The 8,201-nt window shown below is 39.0% G+C and overlaps 1 long non-coding RNA gene across 1 annotated transcript in view; it reads right to left on the reverse strand.

Moving 5' to 3' along the window:
* Nucleotides 1–7,988, reverse strand: part of LOC108517869 (uncharacterized) — a 52,386-nt gene extending 44,398 nt beyond the window's left edge. Inside the window, exon 1 of the long non-coding RNA XR_001882227.1 lies at nucleotides 7,878–7,988. This is a non-coding gene — a long non-coding RNA (uncharacterized LOC108517869). The remainder of the gene's footprint in view (nucleotides 1–7,877) is intronic.
* Between the last annotated feature and the right edge of the window lie 213 nt (nucleotides 7,989–8,201).

Raw genomic sequence — 8,201 nt, forward strand, 5'->3', positions numbered from 1 at the left:
AAAAAAAAAAAAAAAAAAAAAATGCCTTGGCCTTCACGATAGGCCATTGCCAGCCTTGCATCCCATGCCCCACTATACCCTGCATACCCTGACCTGTAGTTAAACTGAACTATTTCCTGTTCCCTCTTGAAGCCCCACACTTTCTTTTCTCATGCCTCCCTCCACACAATGTTTCCATTCCTTCTTCAGTCTGCACCACACTGTAATTAAACAGAACTAACACAGAGGCTCTCAAAGAATAACCAGGGAGTTATGAATGGCCTCTGGAAGCGGGGGATTTTTTTTCAAGCAGATACTTTAAGTGGCCACTTGATAAGAGAAGGCACACAGGGTCTGTCCTTGATGTCCATGTAGGATGCCAGCTCCCTCAGAAAGCCTTCCCTTGGCTCCCCAGATGAAATATCACTAATCTGTCCTCCAAGGAAGCATTTCTTGTTTCTATCACTGTTTCCCAAATGTAAGAACTTGTAGATCCTTAAAATTACAAGCCTATGCACCCCAATCTGAGAAATAGTGCATTACAAGTTAAACTCTGTCACTTAAGGGGCCATGTGAGCCATGCCGAGTCATAAACTTGAGACCTGAAATCACATGGCACTTCTAAGTTTTTTGTCTGACCTCCAGATGACCCATAATATTCCTCTACTAATTATTTAGATGATCATCAAAATAAAAACACAATTCATCATCATCATCATCATCATCATCATTAAAACTCAATTTTAAACACCTAATTGTTCAGACCTGTGTAGCCTGGCATATCCAGAAGGCTCTCATTCCAAATTGCTGGGCTCACATGGAATTAATCAGATGCTACTTCCACCATTTTGATTTGACTGCATAGCTCTGGCTTCTGAAAACCACCAAACGCTCTCTACAGCTTGATAAATTATATATCTTCTGTTTACACTTGGTCAAAACCATAAATACAAAGCTTGTTTTGGATAGTGATAATTTACAACTTGTTCATCTGTAAACCTAGTCAAAACACCCCCCCTACTCAGTTATAGACCCTGTTATTCCAGACACACCATCTGAGCAGGAATGCTTGTCATTTGCTGAAACAAGAGTGCAAAGAACTGGCTTATATGTCAATATGTGGTAGAAAAATACAGCATTGACTCTATTTGAGGATTTTCTGCTCATTTATAATCTCTGGTCAAAACTGAGAATTACTTTGGCAAAGACAGAGATGGCTATTTTTTATCCTTTGTCTGTCTTATTCTTCTCTGAGTGATTTTTACAACTTGTGCAGTAGCTATTTTTTTCATTCTTTATCCACTATGTAAGATGCCAAAGACTGTGCCAGATATCTGAGAATACAAATATCTCATAGTCTAATGGAGGAAAAAGATATGTAAATAGGTAATGCAGTGGACTAAATCCTGCAAACAAGGTACATATTAAGGGCAATAATAAAGAAGAAAATTATTAATACTCAGGCATTTCAGAAGACTATCATAGAAAAGAATCTCTTTAGTGAGTATGATATTGGTTATATATTGCTGCATAAGAAACTACTACAAAACATAACAACTTAAAACAACAAACTTTTTTTTCCCTCACAGTTTCTGTGGGTCAAGAATTCAAGAGCTGGCTCACAGTTTTTCATGAGGTTGCAATCAAAATCACCAACATGGTGTTAGCGGGAGGGCTCAGTTCCTCCCATGTAGACTTTTCCATGGAGCTGCTTGAGTATCCTCATGAAATGTTAACTGGCTTTCCCCAGAATGAGTAAACCCATAATGCTTAATGAATAAGAGAGAGACACAGAGAGAGAGAGAGAGATGCCACAATCCCTTTTCTAATGTCCTCCAAATCTTGGACATCAGACACCATCACTTCCTGTACATTCAACTCATTAAAAGTTACTAAGTCTGGCCCACACTTAAAGAGATGGCAATTTGGTCCCATCTATTGAAGGAAGAAGTATGGAAGAATGGATAGGAGCTTTGCAGAGAAGTGGAAAGAGAGAGCTAGCTAGCTAGGCAAAAAGGATAGCATGCCCATGTGTGGAAGACCATGGGTCCCAAGAAAAGTGAGGGGTTCACTATAGGTTTTCAACTTATTTCAGCCTTTTAATTAGGCAAAATGTTACAAGGAAACCCAGTTACAAAACAAATAAAAATAGCTCTGCTATGGCTGAAGCTACATGAAGGAGAAGAGGCGGGAACTCCCACCCCAAGGTGGCCTTTATAAGAATTCACTGCAGGCCCTAGAACTTCACAGAGTCAGCTAAAAACCATTGCTAGATGCAATAGCAATGAGTGCTTATCTATAGGTACAAGCCATACTCTCTGCTAACCTTTATCTTATCAGGTAACAAATTATGCTTTTATCTTAACTGTGAGCTGAAACCAAATAAAAAATAGACAAAAATTCTCATTAAAAAGAGAGTAGTGATCTTGTTGAAATGCAGGAAAATCCCAACTTACCAACAGGTTATGTTCCAAGAGTTCACTTGTAAGAGGGTTCTTTAGAACTCTGTGTATCAGTTAGTTATGACCAAAAAGATGCTGTGTAACAAATGATCTCAAAAAGAGTGACTTAAAACAACTATCATTTATTCTCACATATCTGCACATAGGCTGGAGATCAGCTTATTTAAGCTGGTGCTGGACTTCACAGCTCTGCTTCGAGTTGCAGGTCAGCTAAAGGGGTAACAGCTACCTGTGGAAAGCTTAGCTCGTGGAGATGGCAGAAACACAAAAGAGGATAAGAGGGCAAGCAGAGAAAGACAAGGCCTCTTAAGGCCTGAGATCAGGACTGGCACACTTTTGCCCATATGTGGTTGGTCAAAACAAGTTTCATAGATGAGCCAAAGACAAGGGTTAGGAAAATATACTTTGCTCAGTTGAGGCTAAAGCAAAGAATTGGAGCCAATTATTCAATCTACTACATTCTGAATGCATTTTTCCATAAAAACAAATTTCAAGTCATAGTTGAGTACCATATTAGCTCACCAAAACCAATTTAATGTTAAGGGAAATAACAATAACAGCCTAGAATCAGGTGATGCTGGCACATTTTTAAGTAAGCCAAATTTGTCTTCCCAGCTCTCTTTCTTCACCCCCTTTCAACAATGCTCATATCTCTCTCCATGAGCTCAGTATCTTCGTGGTTGCTCTAACCCCTCACCTCTGTGTCACTCATCCCTCAATTGTTTCAGCCCCTAAATTCAAAACTCTGGATCCCTCAGTGTAGACCCAATGTAGGCTGCCAGAAGGAAAACCATCTGATTAAATCAACTTACACTCACATGTAAATGGCCCATTGCTTAACAGTCTCTAAAACAGCTGCCTTTTTAAAGGGGGCTGTCCCACAGCCCAGTCATCCTCCCACTGGTGAGATGTGAGATAGTAAATACATTGATGAAATCCTTAAAGTCAGGAATATTTTTAGAAAAGGGGAATATGTCTTAGGCAAGTCTGCAACTCTCATGTTGTGAAGAAAGTGTCATTTATACATGTGAAGCCTGCTGTATTGACTTTATTACTCTCACTTCCAATATTTTCTTTCCCTCTCTGTACTTCTATGAGGAATTGAATTCACCAGGAGAAGACAAATGTCAGAGTTATGATCTACATCTCATTACAGGGCACGTGTTCTTTCCCATTTTGGAATTTATTCTTTAGGCCAAATCTTTAAAGATTTTCTTTTTTTCTTTCAACATTAAAATGGCATATTTCAGCATGAAATATGCCTACTCTGGCTTAAGAAGTGCTTAATGATCTGGCCTTTGTATTGAGTTTTCATGTAAATATTTCTTTTTTAAACAAACAAATTATTATCCTGAGAACATTGCTATTAATCATAATAATGTGTTTACTTTTAAAGATGGATCATAAAGAAAGATTCCAAGTATTAAGTTTTAGTAACATCACTTTTCTACCCTGTTCAAATGTACGTCTACACAGACAAAAAGGGAAGAGGAAAATTGTGAATTAGAGATACATGTAAATGACTAATCTGAAAAATTTGGACCAAAAAATATAGTTTTATTGATCCTAAGGTATAAATATATGTATGGTTCTTCATTTCTGCTGATGTTTCCATGACAAAAATAGCTAGGCCTATGTGCCTATGACAATATTATCATGTTATATTTTAGTGATTTTGAACAACCTTTGAAATAGTCAATATCCTCCCCCATCATTTTGCCTAAAAAACAATGGTACCTGTCATTAGCTATGTGAAGATGAGCTGTTATGAACAGTTATTTTTCTTCCAGTCTTGTCAAGTGCCAGTAAGCATAACATTGATTTCAGGTAGGTTATGTTAAGTTAGGATTTGAGAAGCTTTGGTTTAAGAACACCTCACATTTTTTTTACATGAGCCAAAGTGGTCATCCAAATTCCATGCTATCCAAGAAAGAATGCTTTTCCCTTGCTTCTTAAGAACCAAATTCTGATGAAATCTAAATACAATCAAAACTCTCAGTGAAGAGAGCTGTAAAATAGAGTGTGTAATAAGGAGTATGATTAGAAAGGTAAGTCCCACCCTTCAAATGGCAGAGTGACCAGTCATCCATCAGTCGTGTAGCTGCCCTTATTACTGGTTCATTTAGAGTGAACTCATAAGCAATTGGCTAAAATGAAGCAAGGACAATGTATAGGGGTATCAAAATACCACATTGTACACCATAAATGTATGCAATTACCATTTGTTAATTAAAAAGAAAATAAAGTTAAAAAATAAAGTCCATGAATGGTAATGCCAAGAAAATTAAATTAAAATTTTAATGAAGCGTGTGGTTCAGAGCAACCACTCAAATTCGTGCTTCTACATTTATCAGCCATAACTTAGGCAAGTTTCTTAACCTGTGTTTCAGTTTCTTTACTTGCGAAGTGAGACTATAGTACAAATCTCTTAGAGTAATTGTAAAGATTGAATGAGTCTTTTACTATGTGCCAGGCACTGTGCCAGATGTGTGAACTGTTCAGAACAGTGCCTGGCACACATAAAGCACTACGGGTTTGTTTTTCTTGTCCTTGTCATTGTTGTGATGGTAATCATCATTATGTCATTGTGATTACAGTAATCATCACCACCATCATCATTGTCTGTGGATTTCTGTTAGCCATGCAGTCTCTCTTTCCTATTAACTTTTCCTCTTAGTTGCAAGGAGTTGAATCAGCTCATAGCTGATAAAAAATTCTTGAGTTCCTTCATGAACATTGCTGTTGGGTGTACAGATTGGACTAAGATCTTGGCAAGATCTAACGAAGTTGAAGACACTCCTTTCTTATGAGCTAGCAATACTACTCTAAGGCAAATACAATGGAGAAACTCCTAGATCTGTGTACCAAAAGACATTTATATTAGAATATTCATGGCAATGTGGTTTGTAATTTTAAAAATGGAGACATCTAGATGATCATCAATAAGAGAATGAATAAGTCTTAGAGTAATCATACAAAAAAATAGCAAACCGTAGTGATAATAAAATAGGTTATAAATATGAACTTGAACAAATCTCACAAACATAATATTAGGTGAAAAAAAGGGATTCATAGAATATATCTGTATAATTCCAATTACATATGGTTCAAACACATGCAAAATTTGTTTTTAAAAAGTGGAAGAACAATATGCACAAAATCATGGTAGTGGTTACCTTGGGATTAAGAGGGATATTATTGGAGTCTCAATGACAGGAATCGCATATTTCTTTTTTTTTAGACAGAGTCTCGCTTTGTTGCCTAGGTTGGCGTGCAATGGCACAATCAGCTCACTGCAACCTCCACCTCCAGGGTTCAAGCAATTCTCCTGCCTCAGCCTCCTGAGTAGCTGGGACTACAGGCGCCTGCCACCACGCCCAGTTACTTTTTGTATTTTTAGTAGAGACGGGGTTTCACCATGTTGGTCAGGCTAGTGCTGGAATTATAGGTGTGAGCCACTGTGCCTGGCCAATAATTACGTATTTCTTAATTTAGGTGGGTAGATACTTAGACATCCATTTTATTGCAAAGTCTTGAAATTCACATATATTATGAGTTGGTAAGTATGTTAACATTTTATTCAAAAGTTCTTCATTGAAGAAAAAAAATAAATAAAAGCACCCCCATTTCTCTCAGGTGGCACTTGCAGCCCCAGTTTCTCATCTTCAGTGTGCCAGGGCACTATTCTTTGAGTATATATCTTCAGGGATATGCAGTGGGGTTAGGTCATGAGATGCTCTGCCTCTATTGACATTTTTTTTCCTAAATGTAGGAATGCAATATCATGCCAAAATGATATGGATGCCTTTTCTCACAAATATTACTCTACCTATTACTTCACACGGCAGGAGGTGGGTTTGCTTTCCCTATTTGACAAAGAAGAAATGGAAGCACAAAGAAGAAATGCAAGCACAACCATGAGCCTATTACCCAACTGTTACGGCCAACCTGGTGCCCGGAAGCATCAACACGTCCCGCTTCCTTCAGGTGGCTTCGCTTCTGTTTTCTCCTCAAGGATCCCTCATTCACCATCTTTGCTGCTATAAACCATCAGCAAGTTCTTTTGGAAGTTGGAGAGCTATAAATCTTAAATTTAAAAAACAATAAGGGAACGACACCTCTGGGACTAAAATCCACCTCTCCTGATTACAGGTTCCATAACTGAACATCCTGTAAATGGGATTTCAATCCATACATGGTGTTCATTATGTACCAATGTACAAGATGAGTGCTGGGGAGTGAGAATTGAACCACTGAACGCTCCAGCCCAGGACACGATGTAATAATCGAAGTGAGTCCTCAATGAAGGCCACGGACACCCAGCCACTGGCCCCTCCCATGCAGCCACCCAGGGCTTTTCTTTGCATTATTTATTTATTTCTAAGACTTGGGGGTGGGAGAGGAAAGAGAGGAAGAAAAGGAAGTGATTTTTCTTCTTAATAGGCTTGCTCTTCTTACTCTGGTTAGAATCAATGCAAGTGGGATTGAACTAACTCCCTAATACCCCCTTCCCTCTAAACTGCTTCCTTTCATTGTAAATAATTCAGACAAAATAAAATAATAATGTGCTGGTAAATACCACTACCCCCTCCCCAAAAACAAACGCTTGCTGAAATGCCGCCACAGTGATGGTGAGTTGAAGCTGAGATGTGTGGTGTGCGAAGGTGAGGGCAGGAGGGCTGTGTGGTCGTCTTTCCTGAGCAGAAGGGCGCTGAAATGCCAGCGCTGTGCCTCCCTGGAAATGGCTGGTGCTCTGCTAAGGGGCCTGGAAACAGCACAAATTTTAAGAGGCTGCTCTAAACCCAATTCTCCTTATTTTTCATTCTGATTTCCATATTTCTATCTTTGTGCATGAGAGGAAAGCTTTGATAGGCAGCTCTAAGACACACGCAGGCACACACACACAAACACACAAGTATGCCTTTTCTCCGAGCTCACCTCTTCATATAATTTTTATTTAATGGCTTTATTTCTTCATATAAACACCTTGCTCACCTGTGTGTGCCTCATTAACAGGAATCTTTAGGAAAGGGGTAAATGGTTGTTTTGCTTCAAAACATCCATAAAGCTCAGGAGGAGATGGCACAATGTACAATATGAGAATCAACATTCTCAATCCTGTAGAACAAAATGGTGACAACTCACCAAAAGAGCAGGGAAGAAGAGGCTCCCCCAACAGAACCACACATGTGAACAGAATGGGCCATGTGGTAGAAGGCATCTCATTTGAGTACTGGTAATTTACACAGAGATCTCTGCTTTGTGTTCTTTGCAAAAAGATTCTCCACAGACTCATCATCTTCATGGAGAATTAAAGAAGCTATAAACAATAATTTAGAAAACAGCATGGATAGGGCTGTTATGATCCCAACTTGTTATTGATACTTGGCATGTGGTCTTTAAATAAGATGCTGGAAATAAAGAGACTGAACTCACACACATGTAGACAGAATCCTGGCTCTTCCTTCTTGCCCTCAGTCACTCGTCTGAAGCCAGTGGGGTAGGCCCTGGGGAGCAGAGGGAAGTGGCCTTCGAAGCCCAAGTGTTCTCCAGGTTGCTCCAGTAGAATGGGAGAAGTCCATTCCTCTCTATGACTCGTTCTTTTGTCATAGTCAACAGTGGCAGAAAGAAGAGGTTCTAAATTTGACCTGTCCAGTATGCTGGCCACTAGCTATGTATGGCTATTTACACTTAATTAAAGCTAAAAGAAATTCAGTTCCTCAGTCACACTGGCCACATTTCAAGTGCACAATAGCCACA

The sequence above is a fragment of the Rhinopithecus bieti genome, unplaced genomic scaffold, assembly GCF_001698545.2.
Source record: "Rhinopithecus bieti isolate Rb0 unplaced genomic scaffold, ASM169854v2 scaffold_40559, whole genome shotgun sequence".
Taxonomy (NCBI): Eukaryota; Metazoa; Chordata; class Mammalia; order Primates; family Cercopithecidae; genus Rhinopithecus; species Rhinopithecus bieti.